The sequence below is a fragment of the Ambystoma mexicanum genome, chromosome 14, assembly GCF_040938575.1.
Source record: "Ambystoma mexicanum isolate Mex_15411 chromosome 14, UKY_AmexF1_1, whole genome shotgun sequence".
Taxonomy (NCBI): Eukaryota; Metazoa; Chordata; class Amphibia; order Caudata; family Ambystomatidae; genus Ambystoma; species Ambystoma mexicanum.
The window spans coordinates 564,156,345-564,182,191 of NC_090940.1; the positions used below are offsets into that span (position 1 = coordinate 564,156,345).

General features: G+C 42.7%; 1 protein-coding gene across 2 annotated transcripts in view; it reads right to left on the reverse strand.

Annotated features, from left to right (window-relative positions):
• Positions 1-25,847, reverse strand: part of SLC24A4 (solute carrier family 24 member 4) — an 873,854-nt gene that overhangs the window by 655,506 nt on the left and 192,501 nt on the right. The gene's annotated exons all lie outside the window — the stretch shown is intronic.

Genomic DNA, 25,847 nt, shown 5'->3' on the forward strand with positions numbered 1-25,847 from the left:
GTAAAGCGAGATTGCACTAATCCATCACTGTAACTCGCAAATAAATCAAAGTACGCTATTCCTGAAGTGCACTAGCCCAGTTTAGCAGCACATTATCGGGACAGGAAGATTACAACGCGGAAGAAATGGCCGATTCGAATTTGTCTATTTTTTTTTAACGATTTTGGCTGCAAATATATGTGTGTGGGTGGGTGGGTAATCGTGATAATAAAAATAGGGGGGTTCCGGGGGTCTCACCCCGCATATATTTGCGGAAAATTGAACTAGACAAAACAAAACAATTAGACGAAATCTTATTCAAACATTTCTTTTCGATGTCATCACATAGACCCGAAGTATCATTACAAATTAGTGATTCAATATGTCACTGTGAACCGTAAGCACCATACTAAGGCATAAAAGATGAACTCATTAGACAAACTCAGACAAGTTCACACCTTCACGAAGCGCGCGGACAAGTACACATCTTCACGAAGCACACGCTTCACAGCAAATAATAAATAATAACCAACAGGTGTCGTCTGTAGATCATGTCTGTGAAATGGCGGCCTACGAAGGTACATTAGGCCAGCAGCATTGGTTGACACTCCCAGCTGCGCCGTCTTCAAACTGGACCACGCTGTTCTGATACGTTATGTTGTCTGAATTTATAGAGCGCACGGTCGCCCAGGGGCATCATGGCGCTGGAGAGGAAAGCTGCTTGCCGAAAGGGAGAACCAGTGAAAATAGGGGGCTAAAATAGGATGGTTTTAAGAGCTCTTCTAAAACCAAGATGGTTGGGCGTACTTCTGAGTGACAGTGGAAGATTATTCCAGAGTTTGGCAGATGCAATGGAAAAGGCCCTGCCGCCAACCCTTTCATGGTTAAACCTTGGGACAATAAGTAGGTTAGGGGTGGAGGAGCGCACGTCACGTTCAGGGATGTGGTGAAAGAATTTGGACAGCAGAAACTCAGCTCCTTGGCCATGGACCGCACGATGGACAATACACAGTGACTTGAAATGAACACGTTGGGCCACTGGAAGCCAATGGAGTCGATGGAGCACTGGCAAAATATGAGCGCCGTAGGGAGAGCGAGTGGCTAACCTGGCCGCCAGGTTCTGATCTGTGAGGGCTTTGCACAATCACCCTATAGGCCCGTCCAGTCCTCCTCACAAATGCAGCTTTCAACATGGCAACTGGTTCACGGGGTAACAAAGCAAATTTCCATACAATATATGGCAAATACTTCGATTGCTGACCACCCCTCTCCTCCCTGCCACCAGGTACAGCAGCCCCCCTCCTCTGTGCCCCTCTGTATTCTACCCCCCGCTGTATATCTGTTCCGTTGTTACCTCTTAAAAGAGCTCTGTTATGCATGTGTACTGTTGTATACCCTGCATGTGTACTGTTGTATACCCCTGTAAAGTGCTCCGTTGTGCATCTGTACTGTTGTATACCTCTGTAAAGCGCTCTGTTATGCATCTGTACTGTTGTATACTGCTGTAAAGCACTCTGAGATGCATCTGTACTGTTGTATGATTCTGTAAAGCGTTCTATTATGCATTTTTACTGTTGTATACCCCTGGAAAGTATTCTGTTATACATCTGTAATGTTGTATACCTCTGTAAAGCGTTCTGTTATGCATCTGTACTGTTGTATGCCTCTGTAAAGCACGCTGTTATGCATTTGTACTGTTGGATACCTCTGTGAAGAGGTGGTATTATGCATCTATACTATTGTATACCTCTGTAAAGAGCGTTATTACTCATCTGTACTTTTGTATACCTATGTAAAGTGCTCTGTTATGCATCTGTACTATTCTATACCTCAATAATGAGCGCTGTTATGCAACTGTACTGTTGTATACCTCTATAAAGTGCACCATTATTCATCTGTACTGTTGTATACCTGTGTAAAGCGCTTCATAATGCATTTGTACTGTTGTATACCTCTGTAAAGAGTGCCATTATGCATCTGTACTGTTGTATACTTCTGTAAAGAGCACCATTACTCATCTGTACTGTTGTATACCTCTGTAAAGCACTCCATTATGCATTTCTACTCTTGTGTTTGCCTCTGTAAAGGGTGCTGTCATGCATCTGTACTGTTGTATACCTCGGAAAGCATACCATAATGCATCTGTACTGTTGTATACCTCTGTGAAGAGGTGGCGGTATGCATTTGTACTGTTGTATATCCCTGTAAAGTGCTCCGTTATGCATCTGTAATGTTGTATATCTCTGTAAAGTGCTCTGTTATGCATCTGTACTGTTGTGTACCACTGTAAAGCGCTCCGCTCCGCATCTGTACTGTTGTATACCTCTGTGAAGCACGCTGTTAAGCATCTGTACTGCTGTATACCTCTGTAAAGTGTTCAGTTATGCATCTGTACCGTTGTATACGTCTCTAAAGCCCACCATTATGCATCAGTACTGTTGTATACCTCTGTAAAGAGTGCTGTTATGTATCTGTACTATTGTATACCTCTGCAAAGCATGCTGTTATGCATCTGTACTGTTGCATACCACTGTAAAGCGCTCAGTTATGCATCTGTACTGCTGTATGCCTCTGTAAAGCATGCTCGGGAGGATAGTTCAGTGGCAACATGCTCTCCTTGGAAGCAAGACGACACGGATCAACACGGGTTTGATCCCTGGGTCCGCGCTTAAAAACCTCTGGGTATTAAGTGCGTTATAAATAACCTATCTTATAATATAATATCATGCCGTTACTCATCTGCACTATTTTATACCTCTGTAAAGCACTTCATTATGCATCTGTACTGTTGTATACCTCTGTAAAGAGTGTCGTTATGCAGCTGTACTGTTGTGTACCTCTGTAAAGTGCTTGGTTATGCATCTGCACTGTTGAATACCTCTATAAAGCGCTCTGTTATGTGTCTGTACTGTTGTATACCTCTGTAAAGTGCTCTGTTATGCATCTGTACTGTTGTATACCTCTGTAAAGAGTGTCGTTATGCAGCTGTACTGTTGTATACCTCTGTAAAGTGCTCTGTTATGCATCTGCATTGTTGTATACCTCTGTAAAGTGCTCTGTTATGTATCTGTACTGGTGTATACCTCTGTAAAGTGCTCTGTTATGCATCTGTACTGTTGTATACCTCTGTAAAGCATGCTGTTATGCATCTGTACTGTTGTATACCTCTGTAAAGTGTGCCGTTATGCATCTGTACGGTTGTATACCTCTGTAAAGAGCACTTTTACGCATCTGTACTGTTGTATACCTCTGCAAAGCGCTCCATTATGTATCTGTACTGTTTTATACTTCTGTAAGGTGCTGTGTTATGCATCTGTACTGATGTATACCTCTGTAAAGCGTGCCATTATGCATCTGTACTGTTGCATACCTCTGTAAAGTGTGTCTTTATACATCTATACTGTTGTATACCTCTGCAAAGTGTGCCGTTATGCATCTGTACTGTTGTATACCTCTGTACAGCGCTCCGTTATGCATCTGTATTGGTGTATACCGCTGTAAAGTGCTCTGTTATGCATCTGTACTGTTGTATACCTCTGCAAAGCACTCCGCTATCCATCAGTACTGTTGTATACCCCTGTAAAATGCTCCATTATGCATCTGTACTGTTTTATACCCCTCTTCAACGCTCCGTTATGCATCTGTATTGGTGTATACCCCTGTAAAGCGCTCCATTATGCATCTGTCCTGTTGTATACCCCTGTAAAGCACTCCATTATGCATCTGTACTGTTGTATACCCCTGTACAGCGCTCCGTTATGCATCTGTATTGGTGTATACCTCTGTAAAGCGCTCCGTTGCTTCTCGCCAGGTCTGCGCTCAGTAAATAGCATTATAATAATAACTGGCCATCTCAGAGCCTCTAACCATCCGTCCATCCATCCGTCCATCCATCCAATGAAGCAAGTAATACTGCGGACATGGCTGCCACACAGGCCTCCAACTATGGGCCCTGTTCTAAGCCCCCTCAATGAAGTGCAGTGGTCCTTCTCGTCCTGCTAATGACTCTGGCCAGAGTGGTCCTCCTGGGAGGCCAGTCCACACACTTGCCACCCCTGTCTGAGGAGAAATGCCTGTTACCTCCATCAGGGCAGCACTTTCTTTACTGTTGATGTGCCTGCTCCCTTCTCTTTATTCATAACCATTGTCTGGCTCCCACTTCCTATAACCTACACTTTGCCACTCTGAGGGATCATAATGTCTTCTGTTATTTCAGCGCTCTGAGTCCTATGGGTGTAAGAAATTGATTATTATCATTTGCATATCTCGTTATTAGATTCCGGCACGCCAGGTGTGGTGAATATGACTGGTGTTTCTTGTCTTGGCTTTGCTTATTGTACTGCTTTCATTTTACTGGGGTTGATGTTGATTAGAAGGTTCTGGAGTTTACAAAGGCGGGCGTTTTGGGGTGGGAATGTGACTCTGATCAGAGTCTTACACCCACAAACCTGTGCAATCAGCCTTCCACCTCTTAGTCACTCAACAGTGAATAGGTCTGTTCTGTTCTTTTCTCTTGGTTTGGAACACGGCGGACGGGCGCCACGACCATACGGTTTCACAGCGCTTGACCAAGTAAATAAAAGACTAAAATAGAAAAGACTGAAAGATAACAGAAATGCATCAGTCACAATTAAACCGAATTCTAGAGACAAGGAGAGTCATTAGCACCCTGGGCGGGGGAGCAAGCCAATCAGGTCGCTAGGAACAGGGCTGACACTACCAGTGAAAGCCTGCGTTATATGCCGACTGATGGCTGGCTCCCCCACCCACCATATTCACCCCACACAATCCCACCCAACTCACTTACATGTTCCCTGCGGCGGTGACTTGCCGCCGCCGCTTCTGCTGAGGTCCCCGCTCTGGCCGCCATGGAAATGGAAGATGGGTTCCATACGGAGCCCCGCCTTCCTATTCCATGGTGGCCATGTTGGTAGAGTATTTTCTCTCCGTGAACGGGACGCCACAAGGAAAGAAAATACTTTTTTTTTTTAAACCATTAGCACCCGCATAGCATGCTACACGGGTGCTAATGGCGATATACCCCTCTATGGCTGGGCCCACACTGTGGGTAACGTCCTGCCGCCCAAGTTAAGGGCCCGAGCTTTCCTATGAGAAAATGTGGAAATAAAATAGGTTGCCGCACAAAAGAGGCCAGGGTGCAGAGGCCTACCGGGAAATCTCCAGAGTTCCCTATAGACCAGTCCACCCCTGCACCTAATATCTGAAGTTTGGGTCCAAAAAAATATTTGCCGTGGCAATTATCTGTATCACTACCTGGACCACCCCATTAATTTCCATTGTATAACGAGTCCCTTGGCAGCAATCATGACCAGGTCTAGGATAGGGGGCCCTGTAATGAGTAGCCAATCAATCAAGAATGTGTTCCCTGATGATGAGGACTCCAATCTAGAGAGTCTACAGGGGCTGAACAGACTGTGCACCATGACCCCCCCCCCCCCGGATAAATGTAATTCTTAATAGGACAGAAGCCATCATCGAAGCCAGACAAATTCCTCAAACCCTGCAGAAAACAGTCGTATAGGGTTCTAAAAGGACCAGAGTTTGATCGTTTTAAATTTGGTTGACTATTTTTAGTCAATGAAGGTTGACCTACTTTTTCTGTAAGTGGGAGGGCACCCCATCATACCCCACCCATAAACACCCTAATCCCGAAGCTTTCTTTTCAAGGTTGGATTATCATGTCCTCCCAAATTTCGGTTGTGCATTGGGGCTAAGCTTGTTCCCAGGGTTACAGGTGAAGATGAATGCACCTCTGTTTATTGCTCAATGTAATGAAAAGAGAAGTCACCAAGAGGGATGAGAGGGGGAACTAGGACAAAGTAGAGCGTCTCAACCCTCGCAAGCCTCAAGGAGATAACGACGCAAGCGCAAGTCTTACTTGCTCATCTCCACTCTAAAACCTAACCATGAGGCTACTGTTGAAGGCCTGCATTCAGAGGCGTTGCTAGGGGGTGGCTGAGGGGTCTACAGCCCCAGGTCTTTTGGTTGCAGCCCCAGATATTGAAGTTCAGGAGCTAGAAGCAAAAGGCTAGCTAGCCTCTAGTCCCGACAGTCCCGACATTAGCATAGCCCTGGATATTTTCCAGACCTAGCAACACCCCTGCATTCAATGCTGGCACCTGTAGGGTGGGTGGCATGGTTTGCTTAGTCTGTCCAGCAAAGGTAGCATACATGCACGCATGCCCTATTCCCTGTGGGAGATGCTTGTTCAGTCCAGGTTTTAACTTTGCATTCTGGGATTTGCAGTGCTGCATTTCCCCATTATAAAGGCAGTATACAAGTCTCAAAATGCAAAGTTAAAATCAGGACTGGACTACATCTCCGGAATGAAGTGAGTCATGTTGGCATGTAAGAGGTAGCAAGGCTTCGGAAGGTGCCCTCATGCTCAAACCAACCAAGTCGGGCGTATTGCGTTTTAGCAATCCTTCGGAAAAAATAATTCACACAAAATGGTTTCTTAATGGCAAACCATTTGAAAGAAACAGTGAAACCAAATATCTGGAGTTTATGTTGAACACACACCCTAATATAGCAGAAGCTGAAAACAGGCTGTTGGTAAAATAGACCAGATGGCCTGTCAGATGAAAAATGTATTAGCCAAGTATTGCAGGTTTTAGATCCTACCCCTAGTAAAATTGTACAAAGGCAAGGTAACTCCGACACTACTATAGGGAATGGACATAGAATCCCAGGCGTGGAGGTAGAACTGGATAAAATTGGAAGGGCGACTATGGATGAAAGTCCTGAATGTACCCCAGCCACTACCAATAGCTTCCCTTGGCTACGAGCTAGGACTGAGCTACGTAAAAGCCTATATAGATTGTAAACCTTCCAACTATACAGATCGATCCAGTTTCCTTCAGCAAAGACCTTGTACAAAGACGTGAATAAAATGGTACAGAGTGACTCCGGCTATTATTGAAGAGCTCTCCAAAAGGCAGTGTCAGAAATATTACCACGCTGTGATCGGTCAATGGAAGAGTTGGAAGAGAATTCACTGGCTGTCAAGAGAGCATTATTGGGAACAGACTGGATAAAGACAATCAGTGCTGTGCGTACATTTAAGCTGTACAACAGCTGTTCCATTTTAGATAAACCCGTGGGATTTGGTCCTTCTCACCCCCGAAAATGTTTTAATGCAAAAAATAAAAGAGGGGACTTTCTGAGATTTCGTTTAAACTTGTTACCAACTAGGCCGCTTTTAGGAGTGCATGAAAAAGGATGTGCAACGAATTCCAGATGTACGTTGCATAACCTGGAAAATGTGCAAAATTGATACCATATTCTGACAGAATGCCACCCATGTACCCACAAACTCAGAATGACACTTTTTAAACCAGTGGTCAAAGTGGGCGGGAGTGATGCTCCTCAACTATTATTTTTTAAGTTTGACTGTTTCTATACTTTTGTTTTAAAAAGTATCTGTTCTGGAATGTTTTGTTTATAAAATAAAAGTGTAGGAAAAAGTTGCAACTTGCACTTCTGTGCACTGCACTGAACCTTCCTTTAAACAGCAGGTGTTTTTGTTTGGGGGTTTGGATTGGCGTGGCAGGGGGCGTGGCGATGGGGTTTGTAAGACGCGGGGGCGGGCCAGCAGGGAACATAGTTCCACTACTTCTTTTCGTACACTTCGACCACTGTTTTAAACGTTTCGTGAATAATGTCGATTGGCTGGAAGCGGAGCAGCTCTGGTTGAGGCTGTCTGGACACGAGACGGTTCTAACTTTAGAGGCAGGGGGTTTGCTGAATGAATTAGGATTTTATGCAAAGTTCTATCTCAGTGAATGACATATGAGTGTTCAGAGGAATGGGATCTGAGTGATATTTCCGCGGCGGAAGAATTTGCGACAGAAATGTTTGCATGGAAAATGTATGCACTACAAATGTTCCTACATTTCCCATGCGAACATCCAATACAAAACCATACATACATACACCCTCAGCCCCACAACACTCCCCCACCCACACCCCCAACACCCTACGTACCTTTCCTTCCTTCACGCTGTGTCCCTGCGGCGTTGGTTCCCTTTTGTGATCGGGAACCGGCGCTGCAGGGTCCGTTTCTTATATATTTTTTTTTTTTGGCAGCTGTAGGGGTTTCCCCCGCTCACTATACTATCTGGTATATTGCATGGAGGTTGCGGGGGTATTTTTAAACATTTTTTTTAACTGACCTTACCTAAACACACACCACGAAAAGTTCGAACTTTTGGTAATTAGAACTTTTCGTGGTGTGTGTTTTAGGTCTTCTGGTGAGGTCGGTCATTTTTAATTGGACATTTCGTCCTATTCCGAGGAATGGTTCGGACGAAACATTACTCATGAAGTTGTTTTAATCTAACGGATATATTATGATTATTGTGCATATGATATTGTTTGATTTTATGTGAAAAGTCATATTTGTATTGACTGTGCCACATTAATATATATATATATATATATATATATATATATATTTTTTTTTTTAAAGGTGCACTGGGACGTCATGCTTTCTCAGGGGCTCAGGGCCTGTTACCCAAAGAGCGCTGCTGTGGTGCACCGAGTTCAGCTCTGCTCACTGCGGCTGGCTGAAAAGCACAGTTTAACAAAGCGCATTGAAGCTGTTGGAGCTGTGTGTTAGCGCTGTTAAAAAAAGCCAACAATATGTACTGTCAATTTTAAATTAGGAATGCCACCAGGAAAGCCGACACTTAAAACTCTTCGGAATTATTTATTTATTTTATTTATGTATTACTATTTATCTGTTTTCTCCTCTGCCCCGTACTTGGCACTTCTCCACCTCCTATGCACTTCTCTCCCGCTCTCCGATGCACTTGCGTGTTATCAATGTCACTGGGCCTAGGGCCTAGGGCCTAGTAAGATCGTTGTTTCGTTCTCCCCTGTTCCCCTCCCTTGCCTTGTCGCGCTCTGAAACACTTGTGTACGAGCGCGATAGAAATACAATATCAATTCAATTCAATCCATATGTACAGCGCTACTTTGCGTGCCGGCTCAGTAGGGGCTTTATAAACCCCATCCATACATGCATCCTTCTCAGGAATCGCACAATAGTCCGCAACCACTTCAACTCTCCCGCAGTTGGGGATTTGGGAAGGAGACGCGTTTGTAATTAACATAATACATAAAAGCGCCTGTACTCGTTGAGAAAAATAATGATCCCTTGTTTGAAGTGCGCTTGTCAAATATTATTGCCTGCTTTATGGGTCTCAGCTAAAGAGACTCTCTCCTGCACAGAATAACTTTTCATCTCCTCAAAACAAAACAAACCTTTGCTAATGAACAGATTTGCAGAAACAACAATCCTGGTTTATCTTTAAGTTGGTCACTCGGAATGCACCTAATTAGTTGTTGCACGGTTAAGCCCCATATGGCTACTATTCGCCCCCCCACCCCACACTGATGCACACACAGTGATCTGTTGCTTCCCGAGGCGAGGCTTGTGCTCAATATATAACCCAGAATAAAATAAAATAGGCTGCATTCGTTGGCTCCCAGCCCCAAAATGGCAGGTGGCGTGAGGGGGGCATTTTAGGAATTCCACTTCCCAAGAGGCAATGGATGAGCAATTCCTCGATTTTCGGGTGAGGGCCCAGTTCACAAACCTTCACCTATGCGGTTTCACAAAGGTTGCAAGAAGTTACACACAAGAACTGAGCTCCCTGCAATTAAAGCCGAGGGATGGGTAGGGTTGGTAGGGTTGCCCTAAGCAAACAAGACTGGTTATGGAGCTTGACATGGGGTCCTCCGTCACATGCATCTTTCTGGTCACTGGGAGAGGTGCTGATGCCAGTCCCATGTGTTTATACCACATCTTTTTGAATTCCAATTTTCAAATCAGCACCTCACTCCATCATTCAATTTCACAAACAAATCATACCAATATAAAGCAGATCCAATAGGTTATATGTGATCTTACCGACCACAATTACAGAGTAGTAAATTTAATTGCGGACAAAACACAGAAACCAACCATTGCCGCCCCCCCAACCCTATACTTCCACCTCCAAATAACCCATATCTCTTTTCGCAAACTTAATATCTGTAAATTATTTTCAATTATATACTATAGGTGCATTTCCTTGAGATTACATTGTTAGAACTGATATAATATTGTTTCGTCCTCATTGTATATGTTGGCCTATGCCCAGTCGCTTTGCGAGGAAATCCGTATTACAAGGTTGTGACCTCAAGTGAATCGAGCCTCCATTTTAGGTTAGAACCGCCATTTTAGCTTTTGTACAAAGTCACCCTGTAGTCTAAAATGGCCGTCTCGTGTGCTCTTGTTCTTGCCTTATCCTCTTCAACCTCTGTAGGAGGGTTAATGTCCAACCTGCCTTCAGGCTACATGTTCGGGTCATGTAGACCTTGTCCTTTGTTGACCTCGGGATCAGGGGATTACTTGAATTAGCAAATGTTAAACTACAAGAACAGTAATGTTATCCAAATACGAATAGGAAAACATTTGTTTAATCTGTATTACAACGATACGTAAAGGGTGTAACGTTAAATTAAAGAATAATAGAGTGTGTTAGTAAATGTATTCAAAAGTAAACCGCATGCACGGGATATGTAAATTAGGAAAGTGAACCTGGCGCAACTCTAGCCCAATGTATTATTAACTTGTAAGAGGCTGGACATCATTATAATAAACTGTATGAATACGCCGATGTCCAGCTAGCAAATTCTGCTCAATGCTCACATTTAACCCTGCTGGTGGTCTCTGTGATGTATTGACAGCCAAATAGCTATTTGTGTGCTTTGTGCAATACTGTTCAGTTTTGTAATAAAGATTCTGGGAATCTTTACAAGCCTGTGTCGGTGTATTTTCCTTTGCTTGGTGTAACAGCCGTAATATTGTATTTTTTATGATTCCACAGATGGCGCCCGAATAGGGACCCTCAAGATTGACTTCGTCTCCTTGAAGGTTGGGTCGGCTATCGGACCGGGATCGGACGGTGGCAACAGAAACAGCCACTCTAGACGAGAAGCGAATTCCTCGAGGAAACTGCACGATCCGATCCCTGAACGGTGAGCTGTAGCCCGAGACAATGTCTTGACGAGGCTCCATATATTTGAGGTGGGTAAATTTGCCGAAAATCACCAGACACGTGGGTTCTTAGCATTGTCCTTAGTAACCCGATCGGGCCTCCCAGTCCTTTGGTCAGGTGAATCGTGTCCCGATTCTTAATCTAACCCTGACAATTTGAATTTGGAGCATTGTACTCGCGAGCACAATTATTTAACCAGGTAACACCAGAACTTTGATATGCCTGAGAAATTGTCTGCCTTCTTTAGGGCATTATTCCGCATCGACAGACAATCTTTGGAAGATAGCCGTCCCGCACCACAGGAGGGGTCGCCGGCATGTACTATGTACTGTAAGAAAGGCTTTGGTAGTGTAGTATTTAATGACATATGGCACAGTCAGACCAGACATAATTCTAATCTTCGGTGGCCAACCAATGGTAGTTTTGAAATCCCTCGTATAGAATATTTAGAGTCTGTATTAGTAAAGAAAAAGGCTAGACCTGCAGCATTTTACGTGTTACATAGTTGGAAAACAGAAGCTTTGCAGCAACAGAAGAGTAGAGAGAAACATATGCGTAGACATATGACAAGTGTCGAAAAGGCCCGGTTATATGACCAAAATAAACAATTGGAGTCAGTTAGGAGCACGGACAGGGCGTTTCAATTAGATATTCAGAAAATCTACCCTTCAAAAGATTTTCATACTTCAGATGAATTGATTAATAAACTGTTGCATGAACGAAGGCCCGATGCCTCTGCGCCACCTCCGTATGTCCCCCCTCCTGGCGCTTTGCCCCTTCCTGTTGTTGTTCCCCCTCCTACAGTTCCCCCGGTCCTCCCTGCTGTTCCTCCTGTTGTTCTTCCAGCCGTCACTCCTTTGCCTGCCCCCTTGTCTTCACCTGTTGATATTCAGAATGTGCCTACTCTTCTTCTTCGAAGTGATTCTGCATCACTTGTAGTAGACCAGGGAGCGAGACCAAGGGACGTGACTCGTAATACTGTGTCCCCAGACAAAAAGAGTGAATTGATTGCTTGGGCTAAACATTGCATGGAGAAGGGTGAACAAGCCAATGTTTTTTCCACACTCAAAAATGTAAAAGGCATTCGCAAGAAAAATGTTTTAATTGAAGGATTAGGGACTCATTTGAGTATAATGTGGAATAGATTAAATGATGTAGATTTCCCACTGTCTAGAGATACTGCGGAGAAGGTATATGAGCATGTTGAGAGGATTTTTGAGTATAGGAAGGAGTTGGAAGAGTTACAGAATGAGGAAGCAGATGGTGGTAGTTTAGGTATTATGTACTTACAGAAACGGTTTTCTCCTTGCCGTGAATTAAAAGGTGAGGAAGCGCAAATTCGTATAAAGGATGAGATAAGATGGATTTTGGATATGTCGATAACTCCAGATGAAGTATATGACACATATAGTAAGTATACGTTAGAGATGCAGAAGAAAGTGATACAGGTGATGGTAGAGTACCTGCAGGATGAGTGTGTAAAAAGAAAGATTTGTTGTCCCACAGAATTGTTGAGCATTTATAAGAGAGCTTTTTCGATTGATACTTCTTCGACTGCCTTTACGCTTGATTTGGCTCTGTTGCTTAGTAAGCGTTCGGAGCTGCCTACTTCTCAGTTGCCTATGAGAGAGGTCTCTCCGACATTGGTCCCGAAAGTTGAGATTGCGGCCGATGCTGGACGAGGTATAGTCGCCGGAGAAATTCCTGCACATTACGTATCACAGTTTGTTCACGTCCCATTTTCAAGACAGGAAGTGAACACCATAAAACAATATATTCTCGATATAAGAAAAAATCCGACCGGATTCTATAAAGAAATAGAGTCGGTCTTACAGTCACCTTATATTGACCTATTATTTCCCGTACTCCTACCATTCGATTTGTGGAAACAGATCAAGACTATAGATGAGATACCTGGGTTGGGAGATAAATGGGATAACATGGTTAGGCTAGATAGAGAAAGACCAGCTGGTGAACGACCGCCTCAAGTGATATTAACCTTGCCTGATAGAATTATTGTAAAATTGAAAACTATGGTTCCTGAAAAAAGAATCATTTGGGACAAGCTTACGGCCTGTGTCCAAGGAAAATCTGGAGGTGCTACCGATTTCTTCAATCGGTTTGAGCAGGTATTCTCAGATTTCAGTGGACAGGACTTAGGCACAGAGTCAGGGAAAAGGTTGTTTGTCGACAAATTTGTACGTGGATTGCTGCCTGACATCCAGTTACAGATTATGTCTTCTGAAAGCGCTTGGCAGGCGAAGTCTCAGTCAGAACTACTGCATATGGCTCAGTACTATGAAACACGTATAAATACTGAAAAGGAAAAACTTGAGAAAAAAAAGGGTGACCTGAAAACGAACGTTTTATTACAACAGATTGTTAGCAGCCCTAGAGGGGGTAATCAATTTAGAGGTCAGTACATTCCTCAGGGAAGTGCGCCCTTGGCTCTGGTAACCATTAACCAGTGGCCTATTGCCGCCAGGAAGGCCACTGGCGCGCACAATGTCCGACCTTGCAGCAAAGGTCATTTGGGAACATGGGTAGATGATCCAGAGGTTGCCCAGGTGCAGGGGGCCCTGGTAGAGGTCAGTTTGTACCAGAATCACAGCAACCTCCTTCACAAGATAAGCAAGTTTCGAATGTGGATAATAGAAACATTTTTGATCACCCTTCTGCCGCTTACCTCTCTGAAGAGCTTCCTTTTGATAATATTATGTTTCGCTAGGATTGCCCGAAGCAGGATTTGGAACCTACGCCTATTATCGTTCATCAGAAAGGCCCCTACGTTGAGATGGCGGTGGGAAATAGGAAGCATCTATTTTTAGTAGATACGGGAGAACAGAAATGTTCCATTGATCATTCACGGGTTCCAAATATTCCCCAGTCAGGGCAGTCCAACGTTTCCGTAGGGTTTTCAGGCACACCTGTAGTTTGTCCGGTCTCTTTGCCGGTACCGATAACACTGGGTCCCTTCACGGAACAGTGTCCATTTCTACTTACCACAAACTGTGGGGAGAACTTGCTGGGGCTAAATTTGTTGAAGGCATTGCATGCAGTAATACATTGTTCTCCGGACGGAGTTCGGTTAATAATTTCACCTCAGCAATCACTCGCCTCTCAGTTTTTGACTCGACCTTTACCGACAGAATTTAGTAATGTTCCAGAATGCTTATGGGCAATTGATGATAATGATGTGGGCATTCTTCAAATTGAACCTGTTAAAATTATTTTGAAACATGGAGTAAAATTGCCTCGCATCCCGCAATATAAGATTTCAGTTGAAGGCGAACAGACTTTGAAATGTATAGTTTCTGACTTTGTACATCGTGGAGTAATTGAGGAGATTACGGGGAGCCTATGTAACGGCCGCATTTTGCCAGTATACAAAAAAGGTGATAATGCGATTCCCTTTCGTTTTATAATTGATTTACGTGCTATTAACAAAATTGTGGCTCCTCAATTTCCTATTGTACCTGATGTTACAATGATACTAACCATGATTCCGGCCTCTGCCACTCATTTTAGCGTTGTTGATCTTAAAAACGCGTTTTTCAGTATTCCCATACACAAGGATAGCAGGTATTTGTTCGCGTTTACCCTAGGTGGACGCTCGTTTACGTTCACTCGTGCACCACAAGGGTACACTGAGAGTCCAAGTATTTATAGTAGGGCATTGAAAGAGCAGCTCGATACTCTCGAGTTGCCTACTACTTGCACATTACTACAGTATGTAGATGACCTCCTCTTGGCTGCTGATTCTGAGAGCGCCTGTAAAGAAGGCACCGTGTAGTTGCTTTGTAATCTAGCAAAACATGGCCACAAAGCTTCACTTAAAAAATTCCAATATTGTTGTCAGGAGGTCGCCTATTTAGGCTACTTCCTGTCAAAGGAGGGAAGACGGTTGACACCTGAACGAATAAAGACTATTTCTGGCAGGTCTGTCCCAAATACGCAGAAGGAAGTTAGAGTCTTGATAGGTATGGCTTCTTGTTGTAGATTGTGGATCCCTAACTATTCGTTAACGATTAAACCAATGCTGGCTTTGACAAAGAAGGGCATTTCTTTGCCATTGCCATGGACTTTGGAACACCAGACAGCATTTGATTTGCTCAAATCCGCGCTGTGTTCAGCGCCGGTTTTAGGAACTCCAAATTATGACAAGGCCTTTGTATTGTTTGTGCATGAACGTGATGGATGTGCTTTGGCTGTATTAACACAGGAGCATGGAGGGAAGAATAGGCCGTGCGGTTACTATTCCTCCCCCCTTGATCCTGTAGCATGCGCTTTGCCAAGATGTTTGCGCGCTGTTGCTGCTTCGTCTGTAAAACAGAGTGAGGGAATGGTCCTGGGTCATGCGTTAACCCTAATGTTACCTCACTCTGTAGATATTTTATTGAATACAACTCAAACGCAACACCTCACTTCTGCACGATTGACAAGATATGAACTAATCTTGTTTGCCCCCCACATTCAAATTCAGAGGTGTTGTGTATTAAATCCGGCTGAACTTTTACCTGTACTGTTGATGGTGACGATACATCACACGATTGCCTTTATATGACAGAACAGTAGACTAAAGGCAGATCGATCTGAAAGACACGCCTTTGAATAGCCCACAAGGAGAGCTATTTTGTGATGGCTCTTGTTTTAAACTTCCAGACGGTGCATCCACGGCTGCTTATGCTGTCACCACTTTAAGCACGATTGTGGAAACTAAAAGAATTATGTATAATTCCACGCAGGCCGCAGAAATTATAGCGTTAACTCGAGCTTGTGAACTTTCTGAAGGGCTTACAGTAAATATATATACCGATAGTCAGTATGCCTTTGGGGTGGCCCACAATTTCGGTAGACTTTGGAAAGAATGAGGTTTCTTGACCTCGCACGGAACAAAAATCCAGCACGGCACTTTAATAGTGCGATTACTTTCAGCACTCGCACTCCCTGTTCAGTTAGCTATCATAAAATGTTCAGCACATCAAAAGGTTACAGATGATGTAGGAAAAGGGAATGCTTTCGCCGATCAGATAGCTAAACAAACTGCCATTGATTTCAGGTCAGAAATGTATGCTGTAAAAGAAATTGTAAACGTTTGCACTTTGGGTGAAAGTATCGATGCTGTAAAAGATATTCAAGCAGATGCTACCATAGAGGAAACTAAGAGATGGATTGAGGGTGCAGGGACATTGGATGATGATGGGTGTTGTGTAGACAATATTGAAGGAAAATGGTCACTCCCTGACGCCTACATTACAATGATGGGTATTATGGCTCATGGTCCGACACCTGTTTGTGCGCGAAAATTGACTAAAATGCTACACAGTGTATGGGCCAATGATAATATTTTCAAAACTGCGGAGCGTTTTGTCCAAAGCTGCATGGTCTGCCTGCAGCACAATGTAGGAAAAGGTACCTCAACTCCTAGAGGAAGTTTCGCTCCAACTTCTGTCCCGTTTGAGGTTATTCACTTTGATTTTATTGAAATGGAACGTTGTCACAATCTTAAATATGTATTGGTTGTTATTTGTGCTTTTAGTAAGTGGGTTGAGGCTTTCCCAGTTAAAGATGCAACAGCCATAACCACGGCAAAAACTCTGTTGAAAGAGTTTTTTCCTAGGTTCGGGCTGCCGAGAGTTATCTGGTCAGATAATGGGCCACACTTTATCGCTACTGTAATCCTACAAATTTGCAAAGGATTACGGATTGACAAACGGTTCCATTCGGCAAGACATGCCCAAAGTGCCGGAGGATTAGTGGAAAGGCATAACAGCATTATAAAGAACAAGCTCGCTAAAGCGTGTGCTGGCACCAAGCTGAAATGGCCGGACGCCTTACCGATCGTGTTGCTGTCGATGAGAACAACCCCTCAAACTAAGACTGGGCTCTCTCCCTTTGAGATGGTAATGGGGAGACCTGCCAATATTTGGGGTTTGCCAAAAAGCCGCTCACTACGGGACATAGAAAATGTGCTTCTTTCTGATTACTGTAACCAGTTGACTAAAAATCTGTTTTCAATTTATCACCAGGTGCGAGGGGCATTACCTGTACGCCACGAGGGTCCTGGTCACAGTCTACAACTGGGGGACTGGATCCTCATGAAGGTTTTTGAGAGGTTGTCTTGCCTTGCACCTCGGTGGAGGGGTCCCTACCAAGTCCTGTTAGTCACGCAGACTGCTGTGCAGGTAGCGGGTCGTAAGAACTGGATGCATGCGACGCACACCAAACGGATCCCACAGCCCGTGCCATACGATACAGAAGATACAGAATCCCTTTCCACTGCTGTAACTTGTGTGCCTGAAACAGCAACAACCAACAAGGGAGAATCGGAGACCGCTTCAGAATCCGCAAGGCCAGACAAAACGGCCATCTTGTCTCCGCACTCCCCAACAGTGGAACTTCCGGATCAATCCTTTTCTGATCCCATTTCCGTTCATTCGCCAGTTCCAGGAGGAAGTGACGACACTTTGTCCTCACCAGAAACTGCAAAATATAACTTGCGTCCAAGAAAGTAAACGTACAGCATGGTTTGACTGTACGATTGAGAAAATCATTTGAGGGCTTGCCTTTTGGCCCGACTGTACGGGAAGATTCTGTTGGCTAAGGTTTGTGGGAAAGACATTAAGAAGACGCGCGACTGGAGTCGCCAGCAAACGAACAATTGGTGTTTTTTCGGTTGAAGATTACAATGCCTGCACCCACTACCGCTCGGATCAAACTTTTAGATAAACATGTGACTAGCAGAGACAATGATCAAGCATGTAAGGTGACCCCCAAAGTGTATTGTTGCCTTTTTGTGATAATTACTGGATTTTTAGTAACTGTTGGTTTTGGGTTATGGTATCTGGAGGAAGCATATCCGTTAAAGGACTTTTTACCTATTGAAAATGTATCTGTTATCCCCACTCCTTCCGTGCAATTGCATACTTTGTCGCCTAGAGATTCTTTGCATAGACGGAACTATCAGAATAATACCCTTTTGTTAATCATGAATGCCACTCATGCAATTTTGAATAAGACCAATTGTTGGATCTGTTCGCATTTACCGCAACATGGGGATAAGGGGCTAGGTTGGTATATTCATCCTTTACCTTTGACAACTGCCTGTTACGCTTCTCTTAGAGCACTATTTTTTGGTCGAAGGAAAGGCAGCCTCTCAGGGAACTTTGATGGTACAAATTTAAATAACTTTGAAAAGCATGTTTTGATGTCCCTGGGTTGCTCGCTTTTTCGCAAATAGAAGTAAGCCAAACGTTGCTTTTGTTAGGCCCTCTGATAGATTGTCTTGTCCTTTTCAGTCTTTAATCTCTTTTAAAATGGCTCCTATAGGCAATAAGGATGACACGTCTCCATCTTATTCTGTTCATCATAGCCCCGATTCAGTATCCTTCTGCATACAGAGGAATGGAACACGGTCAATGGGTAATTTTAGAAAGTGCGCTAATGTTGCGAATTTGACTAGTGAAAACAGACCTCTGTGCGTAGGCGAACCTATCTATTTCGTTCGCGGTAATGTGGCATTTCCATGGTTGCCCAGGGATTGGCAAGGAACCTGCTATTTAGGGATTCTACTACCTGGGGTATTTATTGCCAGTACTGCAGATGTTTCGAAAACTCGTCCACGGTGAGGTGTGAAAGGGGATACTCCAGCGCAAACTCTAGGAGATATCATGAAATCCTTTGTGCCATTTTTTGGCCAAATTACGAATTCGGAAGATATCAGGGGACTAGCGAGAGTATTGGAGAGAACCATCAATCGGACCAACGACATACTCTATAATATGACGTTAGAACAGAAAGCGATAAGGTTAGTGGCTATTCAGAACCGGATGGCATTAGATGTCATTCTGGCCGAGCGTGGAGGAGTATGTAAATTAGTGGGGTCTGCTTGCTGCGTTTACGTTCCAGGCTCCTCTCCGACAATCCAAAATCTACATGTTCTTAGTTCAGAAGTACATGTTCCTGAGGGAAACTGGGAACTTAGTGCATGGTTTTGGGACCTCCTACGGTCATGGGGATGGAAGTTGTTTTCAAGGGTTTTTTGGTTTAATTGGAACCATAACGTCCCTTTAACAAAGTTTTTTTTCACTGAATTTCATAGGTTTTTAGTAGCACAACTTAACCATAACGTCCCTTTAACAGTTTTTTCACTGAATTTCATAGGTTTTTAGTAGCGCAACTTAACCATAACGTCCCTTTAACAAAGTTTTTTCACTGAATTTCATAGGTTTTTGGTAGCGCAACTTAACAATAATAACTTTCACTTTATGTACATGTAATATGGAACATACTGAACCTCTTCTACTGAACTTGATGTCCGCAAACTCTTTTAATGTCCGCGGACATGTTCGGAGAACAGTACCACTACCTAAAAACTCTGAGGGGTATGTTTGATTGTTATATCATAACATAGGAACATTTAACAAATTCAAAAAGGAACACACATACACATTATATGTAGTAATACATAAGACATGTAACCCATATATGTAACACGCTAACCATTCATTTAAATACAATATGTTCTAAAATGGAATATACCAGAAGAAGATAAATTGGCTTCCAACATAATTACCTCACAGACACTAAAGAACTAAGAACAACACCAGACCTACAGAGTAATTAGAACATATTTTACCTGAAATAGTAAGTGTACTTCATTTTACTCATATATTTATACACTTTCTGTATTAGATAAAAAAAATATAATATCTTTTTTTTCTCACAGAAATGTCTAGTACTCTGGAATGGCTAGAGGAGCATTTCCCACATGAGGAAATGTCACAAGATAGTGAAACTAATGGTAAACACTTTACAATATAAACCATTTAATTATTATTATTTTATATACATTTAACATATATATATTTTTTTGTACAGAGCATACCAAAATAGAAAATACCTCTGAAGAAGCTGTTATGGAAAACACGTTTGACAGCATAAAAGAAAAAATGGATTTATTGTTGACCAATTTTAATAATTTGAAAACTTTTGAAGATCATTTTAAAACAAAAAGTCATACCATTGCCCCACATGTACTTGTCCCCCTCACAATATCCCAGTCAATTATCCCCAAACCCTCTCCATAACCCAAAACGTTTTGATGAGACTTCCATCCCTTCTTCACCTGATACCAATCATGTTGAAACCCCTAATTCTCCTGTTTTTGTTTCCATTTCTGCCTCACCTTCTCTGTCATAAATTATTAATATATGTTAAATAAAGTTACATTTTTATGTTGAGTTGTAATTAGTTTCCGTTTTAAAAAAAAAAAAAAAACAATGTAGGTGTCCGCGGACAGCGCGGGTGTTCTGAAATGTTCGTAAATAAACGAAAATGGAGCTGTCCTGAAGAACACTATACCTGTCCGTACTGTTCGCTAGCAAGTTGAAACTGTTCAGAGAACACAATTGGTATCATGAAATGTTCCTAATTAAACAAAAATGGAGGTGTCCTGAAGAACACTATACCTGTCCGTACTGTTCGCTAGCAAGTTGAAACTGTTCTAAGAATACACGCGGTGTCCTGAAATGTTCGTAAATAAACGAAAATGGAGGTGTCCTGAAGAACACTATACCTGTCCGTACTGTTCGTTAGCAAGTTCAAACTGTTCTAAGAACACAATTGGTGTTCTGAAATGTTCGTAAATAAACGAAAATGGAGGTGTCCTGAAGAACACTATACCTGTCCGTACTGTTCGTTAGCAATTTGAAACTGTTCTAAGAACACAATTGGTGTTCTGAAATGTTTCTAAATAAACGAAAATGGAGGTGTCCTGAAGAACACTATACCTGTCCGTACTGTTCGTTAGCAAGTTGAAACTGTTCTAAGAACACACGCAGTGTCCTGAAATGTTCGTAAAGAAACGAAAATGGAGGTGTTCTGAGGACGCTATTTCTGTCCGTATTGTTCGCAAGCAAGTTGACGCTGTTCTAAGAACAAACGCCTGTCTGTAACTGTTAGTTTGACGTCTGACGCACTTTTAGTTACTTCACGACCCGAACAGTGTCTGTAGAACATCAACGCGCATGCGCAAACGAATGCTCGTGCATTTGTTGTCCTGCAGACAGCCGCTTCCTTCACGAACATGTTCACGAAGCGACCATGTGACCCGCCCATGCTGATCGCGTGTTCTGAATGCGGACACTGTTCGTATCCCCGAACAATTTAAAAGTACATTTTCAAGTAATCCACAATATTTTCCAATAAAAACTCACCATAGCACAAGTCCCACATACTAATTATAAGTTTATACATACTTTTTGAAACCTTTTGAACCTTTTTTTGTGTTTGATCTGTCTGTGGACAGCGCGCATGACCGCGGACCGCGCACAAGCACTCCTTTAAAAGACCACGCCCTAGAGCTTATTCTCATTGTGTTTCTGGCTATCCTACAGAGCACAGAGGTCCATTTAAACTCTCAAATATAGTTGGTGTAAGTTGCTATGCAAATGTAGCAATGAATATTCTATTTCAATTACCACCAATTGTTGACAACATTTACTTACACAGTACAGACCCATTGTGTATGCAAATGTTAGTACTTCACAGAAATGCAGCAAACAATCCTGACAACACGTATAGTATTTATGGAATAAGACAACAATTGGACTACTGTGCTGGAATAGTGAAATTCACTATAAACTCACAGGAAGATCCACAAGAATGTCTAATGTACTTACAACAAGTACTGGAAAACAAAAACATACCTATAAATGAAATCTTCCAGATTTCATACATGTGGAAACATACATGCACTCTCTGCAAGAATGTGACAGAAGAACAAATCCCCAATGAACGCTTCGTATATATATCAATACCTAATTGTGAATCCATTCCATTTCAGCAACTTGTACAAAATGCAAACCATGGTAGATTATGTTCTACCTGCAATTCAGATAATCGCTCCACGTTAGTAATACAAACAGGTAGTAAATATGTAATACTAATGCTTCTACGTTACAATGCAGATGGTACCAAAAACAACTGCAAGCTGACTGGATTCACACATGGTCAAATATCACTTGGTAAGAAAACCTTCACAACAATAGGTATAATCTACCGCGCAGGAGCCACAACCAATTCAGGGCACTACACTGCACATATAAAAAAGAAATGTGGATGGTTTCAATGTAATGAGAGTACCAATACTCTAAAGCAGAGATTACCAGCAAATCTTACAAACGCTTATTTAATGTTCTTAAAACCAAAATTTGATAACTAAACTGTACTTAAACCCTAAGTAAACTTATAGTAAAAAAATATAAACTGTTAGAATATTCCAAAAGCTATCTAACTACCCAAAGATTCTACAACTAATCAGATAAATGAATACCAGCAGATTAGAGCAAAAAATAGACAGTTAGAATACGCCAATTGGTATCTAACTCTCCCAAAATTTAACAATATCCAAACAGATAATTCAATACCACTAAAATATATAAAAAAATAGGCAGTTAGAATACACCTACTGGTATCTAACTGCTCCAAAATTTTATAATATCCAAACAAATAAATAATATGTTATTGCTCCAAAAAAATGCAACAACCCAATGTATAAAGCATTAGCCAGTAGCAACAAGTGAACACTGAAAACAAACAAACAAATAAACTGCAGCATAACAGAAGAAGGTATTTTTTTTTAATCCAACATGGATTTTTTTTTCTCCCACAGACCCAATGATTTTAACAACGAACACAGAAACTGAGCAAATTGCACAGTACTCTGGTTTGTAATCTACTAAATATGAGGGTCCAAAAAAAATAAAATAATGTTGATTATACAATGTAATAAGTCATTACAAAATACTAATACTAACATGCTATTTTCTTTTATCACAGAAATTAACAAGAAATAGATGTACTCCAGTAACTAAACCAAACAGTAAGTATATTATACACTTTATGCCATGGCCACAACCATCGCAGCATATCACACCCATAATATCTTATAACTTTGTTCCTTATAAATTTGTTTTTGACCCAAAGTTATAAGCAACTATAAGTGTGATATGCTGCGGTGGTTGTGGCCAGGGCAGTGTTGGGTGCATGACCAAATGGTCATGCACCCAACACTGCCCTGGCCACAACCACCGCAGCATATCACACCCATAGAGTCAAACATTTCAACTATGGCCAGTTTCAGCTTGCTTGCGAACAAAACGGACACATATTGAGTCCTAAGAACACCCCCCATTCAGTTTATTTAGAATATTTCAGAACACCCGTGATGTCCGCAGACAAATCGAACGCAAAAAGAACGTCTACCACATAAAAAAAGCACAACATTTAACCTATCTCATACCCTCCCATCCTCCCCAAACACTCCTACGCACCAACACACTCTACTAAATACACATTTTGAACAAACTTTCACTGCGCTGTCTGCGGACGTCCGCGAATTCAAGATGGCGGGCGCTACCGAAAATTTGACACGCTTCACGCCGTCCAATCAGCGAACACGCCGCATGTCTGCGGACATGACGTAAGCCGCTCGGCCAATCAGGACACTGTCCGCGGAGCAAACAGTGAAGTGTGTTCGAGGACCGAACACAGATATCACTCATTTTTTTTTACCTACTTTTTGGTCATTTAAAAAAGAACTACTGGACGGATTTTCACGAAATTTGCAAAAGCACGCTTTCGGGACCAAGCCGCTACTCCTGGTCCAAATTTGGTGAAAATCCGTCCAGCGGTTTGGGCTGTAGGCGCTAGCAAATTATTTTTCCCATTCAGTCTATGGGAAAAAAAATGTTTTGGGGCCCCCCCTATAACTTTGTCCGCCCTGGACGAATCCTCACCAAACCTTGCAAACAAAAATCAGAGTGGACCATATACTTTGTTTGCAAAGTTTGGTGAGGATTTGTCCAGGGGGAGCAAAGTTATAAGCCGCCCAAAAAGTGCTCTTCCTATGGAAACAGCAACTTAACCATACCATGTAATACCACATCTTTTTTTTAATTATTGCACATTTTAAAATGTGAAAGACTATCTTTTTTTCTTTTTAAGAGTGTAGTGTTGCTGTTGTAGCAGGACTGGAAATGAATATTATATACATTTTGTTTATAGTAGGGACACGTTCTAGATTTATAGACAAGACGTTTCATACCTTTCTACCCCTAGGCGGTATAAAACCCTTCTAGTTGCTGATGATAAACTGTGTCCAAGCTGCAGTCCTCCCACCAATGCAGCACACATGTGCAGAGTAGTGGTGAGGCATGAGACAAAGGTATGGTTTAATTATTTTTGAGCTGCAAATGAAAACCGGTAACACATTAAAAGCGCCTAGAAATCAGAGCCCTATAGCTGGGCTTTTGGATTTGATCGTCAGCTAAAACCACAAAGGGGAGCGGAAACCAGCAGGATGGATTTCATGTTCAGCCTGTGAGATTGTTTAGAATACCTCTGAAGGTTCTTGAAGGACATGCTTCCTTGTTTGCCAAAAAGAATTGGAACCCAGGCCCCTGTAGAGAAGTCGAGCAATGACACATGTGATGCAAAGCATATGTGAGTTATTCACCTTTAAGTCATGGAAAGGCTGATCCAAACTAGGGAAATCGCTACAAATAATGAGGATATTTTTAAGGATAACAATTTCACAGATGTGTTAACATAAAGTGGGTATTTTCTTTGGTGCCCAAGACCTTCAGAGGTATTCTTCCACAACATAAAGTTCAATGCTAGTCTTACAAGACCTTGTTTCTCCAGGCGCACCCTGATCTACAAAGCCACGTTCAACGATGTGGACAATGGAAAATTCCAAACCTATGCTTAGCAAGTCCTTAGTTGGTACCTGAGCTAAAACACAAATGTTTCAAGGCTTCACCAACAAAAGAGTTCAAAAATCCTTTTCTCTGATGTCCAGCTCCAGTCCCAAACACATAAGAAAGACATTTCCGGCTTTCCTTCTCCCCCCTCCAGACCTTACCTGGGTCTCGTAGTCACCATTCCTCACTGGACTGTTGGATTTCTCTCCACCTTGTGGTGCCTCTCTGTGCCAGAGAGGCCTCTCCTGGACCTAGATATTCAGAGCAGGTCTTCCCCAGGCCTCAGGGTTTCAGCAATCACACCTTCAGCTCTCACCATGATCTTCTTTCACAGCATTCACTTGGGTAGAGGTCACCATGACCTGGCTTCTCCAGGACTCAGCGTTTCAGCAATCACACGTTCAGGTCTCACCAGGATCGTCTTTCTCAGCATTCACCATGACCTGGCTTCTCAGCATTCTCATGTATAGGTCTCCACATGGCCTCAGGGTTTCAGCAATCACACGTTCAGCTCTCACCATGATCTTCTTTCTCAGCATTCACTTGGGTAGGGGTCTCCATGACCTGGCTTCTCGGCATTCTCATGTATAGGTCTCCACATGGCCTCAGGGTTTCAGCAATCACACCTTCAGCTCTCACCATGATCTTCTTTCACAGCATTCACTTGGGTAGAGGTCACCATGACCTGGCTTCTCCAGGACTCAGCGTTTCAGCAATCACACGTTCAGGTCTCACCAGGATCGTCTTTCTCAGCATTCACCATGACCTGGCTTCTCAGCATTCTCATGGATAGGTCTCCACATGGCCTCAGGGTTTCAGCAATCACACGTTAAGCTCTCACTGGGATTTTCTTTCTCATCAATCACTTGGGTAGGGGTCACCATGACCTGGCTTCTCCAGGCCTCAGGGTTTCAGCAATCACACGTCCAGCTCTCACCACGATATTCTTTCTCAGCATTCACCATGACCTGGCTTCTCGGCATTCTCATGGATAGGTCTCCACATGGACTCAGGGTTTCATTAATCACACGTT